Below are 3759 nucleotides of genomic sequence, written 5' to 3'. Positions count from 1 at the left end.
GTGACACCGCCAGATTCGACCATAACTCTTAGGCCGAGTTTGGGGTGTTACATGGATTCATAAAATGGTTATAATTTCAACGATTGGTTTGAACTCATAAGTGGATATTTGGGGGCTGGTTTAATTGTAAATTGATTTAATTTACACTGAATTTTGGTTTTGGTTCGTTTAAGGAATTATTAAGAAAATTTGGAAGGTGTGCTACGAGGAAGAAAAAATAAGGTGTGGGTCCTAAACTCATAAAATTATTTGAAAATGTTAAATATCATGTTATATTTGATAAATTAGCTTACTGATTGGATTCGTTTGATATCCAAATTATTGATTTTGTGAGTGGCTGAACCAGGTATGTTTAGAGCCTTAAAAGATTGACATGTTGGCAAAATTGCTAGTTTGATAGTATGAATGTTTGATTGAGTTTATAATTGCATATTTGAGTTATGAGATATGATAATGTTTGGTTGAATGATATAATGTGTTGAGATATTAAGCTTATCTATGATTTAAATGCATGAGATATTTGTTATAATGTGTATCGAAAAGGGTGCTATTTATGTACAATAAAAATTCGTAAAGTATGTGAAACTGAACGATTTTGATTGATACCAACAAAATGGTAATTTAAAAGATTGGAACACTGTTTCTATTTACTGAAGGTATGTGATTACTGAGGTCATTCTAAGCATTTTAAATGAATGTGAAAAGTATTGAGATATGATTATGTATGAGATTATGTGACATATTGCATACGCATTGGGTTGGGATTTTGTGGTGGACAGAGGAGTTCCGTGGAGTATCGGTGGCATATTAAGTCTTCATTATTCTTAGTCAGTGCACTGCACCTGGAGTACTAAGGGGAATGGCGATTTATCGCATTTTTACTGGCAGTATTTTCTGCATATTATTATCGGTGGTTTTAACCACAACGGGCTTAAGCCCATAATGTTTTGGAGTTCGGATGATGGGTTTTGGGGAACGCGTGGTGTGTAGCGGATGGTATGGGTTGGAACCTTTTTGCATTGCATTATGTTCATGACATATTCAAATGTTATTTATTTATGTTACGTATTGTATTTTGTTGTATTGAATGGTATCAAAATTAATGATTGTCACTCGAATGAACGATGACCTATGCTCATACACCATTTAACATCAATTTGATAATGGGTATGTAACGATATGAAATTCCTGTGATGGTTCTATTTTCTTCTGTTAAAGCTAATCTGTTTCACTGTATTCGATATTTATGTTTGTTTAAATAATTGTTTGACTCACATTGAGCTTTTCATAAGCTCACCCCCATTAGTGTTTAACTTTTCAGGTAAACCTCAAAATTGGGACTGGACTCGGCATTTAGATAATCACCTTGGACTTCAATTTTTTTTATTAAGTATTAATCAATCCCTAGTGGTTTTAGTTTGTAATTTTTAATGACTTCTGGTTTGTGGCTTGGTAACTTTTCTTCTAGGATTTTTTTGCATGCATGGATTACTCAAGCATAATAACCGAATAATGCATGATATCAGACTTAAGTAAAATTTGATATTGTTCCCTAGTTTCCACTGCATTGTAAAAGAACTGTTTTTGAAAAACAAATTGATAAGGCAACTAAGTTTCCAAAATGACTTGAAAATTATTTTTTCTGTTGCATTAGTTTAACGTCGAGTTTTTCCTTTTTTTTAAAGAAGAGCGACAAGCAAACGGTTTTTCTAAAACAACACTATCAACAATAAAATGAATCATAAGTATACACGACCTAATGAATGAATGCTTTTAAGCTAACTTAAATACACGACCTAATGAATGAATGCTTTTAAGCTAACTCAAAGTACAACTACAATTTTCTCTAAAATGAGTTTATTTAAGGTTTTCAAAAGTAACGTAAGTTAGCTTAGCCATTCCGGTGGCTAATGTAGCCTTTTCAATCTCGCCATAACGTCTAGGCTGGGTTTGGGAGGTTACAAAATTATTCGTAACAACATGAACATAGTTGTAATAGTCTAAGTTAAAGAATAAATTTAATCTAACACACCTATGTCAATTGATTAAAACCATTTTTTTAAATCGTGTATTGGAATTTTATTTTTCTTATTTTAGTTTACTAACTTCATTGATTCATAGTTATTAGATCACCTTTTCCAAATAAATATATTTTTCTCTACCAATTTGTTTAAATTTATATTTCATAAATATTTGCTTATACAATCCTTGTAGGTACAATAAGTCGACATACTTGTCACTTTATTACTTGTTACGGTTGTGTACACTTGTACATTTTCGTTGTTCCAAGTTTTTGGCATCGTTGATGGGGACTGTTAATTTAGGTAAATATTTGTGAAATTAACTATTGTGCAATTTCGTTAAATTTTCTTTTATTTTCACTTTAATAGTTTTTGTTATTATTCAGGTGATAATGAAACCTCTACAATATGTTCAGGGAGGAGCATTCACTTATAATGCTCACAATTCGGTCATTGTTGTTGATGATAGAAACTATGCCATTCGAAAATATGTCGTTCCTCTCTTTAATGAGCTTAATCCAGGTATTGTGAGTCCTGAAATTAAGGCACCACAATTTTAACTAAAGCCAGTCATGTTCCAAATGTTACAAAACATGGATCAATTTAGTGGGATGCCTACTGAGGATCCACATCTTCATCTTCTACTATTTATTGAAGTGAGTGACTTATTCAAAATGATTGAAGTGACTGAGGATACATTAAGACTAGAGTTATTTTCTTACTTTTTAAAAGATAGAGCATGAGTGTCGTTGAACTCCCTACCGTCTGATTTCGTAACTACATGGAAAGAGTTGGCTGAACGTTTCTTATGAAATAATTTTCTCCCTCTCTGAATGCCAAACTTCAAAATGAAATCACTTCATTTCAAAATTTGATGAAGAGTCTTGATATGAGGAATGGGAGTAGTTCAAGGAGGTATTAGGAAAGTGCCTTCATCATGAGATTCCTTATTGCATTAAAATGAAGACATTTTATATTGGCCTTAATGCTCATACTAGAATGATGTTGGATGCTTCAAAAAATGGAGTCCTACTTTCTAAGTCTTACAATGAGGCTTACAGAATTGTTGAAGTAATTTTTAGCAATGACTATCAATGACCAACCAACCGAGCAAATTCAATAAGACAAGTCGCAAGAGTACCTGAAGTTGTTACACTTACTTCTTTGGCAGCCCAGATATTATCTATGTCTTCTATGCTTAAGAATATAACTGTTAATGGTTTCAATATTTCTTATGAATACTGTGGAGATGACCATTTCTTTAAAAATTGCGCATCGAATCAATAGTCAAAATATTACATGGGCAATCAGAATAGGAATGGTCCGCAACAAAATTCTTACAACTTTTCATGGAAGTATCATTCAAATTTTCCATGGAGTAATCAATGGGTGGGCCTTAGTAACCCTTCTATGCCATCTCGACTAAATTATACGCTGGATTATTCACAACAAGTACAACAACCCCCACCAACTAAATCTTCAAGTAATCTTGAGGATTTTCTGAAGGCATATATAATAAAGAATAATGCACTGATCCAAAGCCGCGCATCAATGTTGAAAAACTTAGGGAACCAAGTGGGAGAACTAGCCAATGATTTCAAAAGCAGACCCTAAGGTGTTTTGCTGAGCGACACTAAAAATCTGTGAAGTACAAGAAAAAATCTTTGTAAAATTGTCATTTTATAGAGTGGGAAGACATTCGAGCCTATGGTAGTCGTGTAATATCCATTTTTCAGTT

General features: G+C 32.8%; 1 non-coding gene across 1 annotated transcript; it reads right to left on the bottom strand.

The window, feature by feature from the left end:
• Nucleotides 1–2860: 2860 nt before the first annotated feature.
• On the bottom strand, nucleotides 2861–2965 carry LOC128041549 (small nucleolar RNA R71). Its single transcript, XR_008196559.1, has one exon. It is a non-coding gene; the product is annotated as a small nucleolar RNA R71 (small nucleolar RNA).
• Between the last annotated feature and the right edge of the window lie 794 nt (nucleotides 2966–3759).

Source organism: Gossypium raimondii, chromosome 5 (assembly GCF_025698545.1).
Source record: "Gossypium raimondii isolate GPD5lz chromosome 5, ASM2569854v1, whole genome shotgun sequence".
NCBI lineage: Eukaryota > Viridiplantae > Streptophyta > Magnoliopsida > Malvales > Malvaceae > Gossypium > Gossypium raimondii.
Note: the sequence above shows the minus strand (reverse complement) of the source record. Positions and strands in the feature narration are given on the sequence as shown.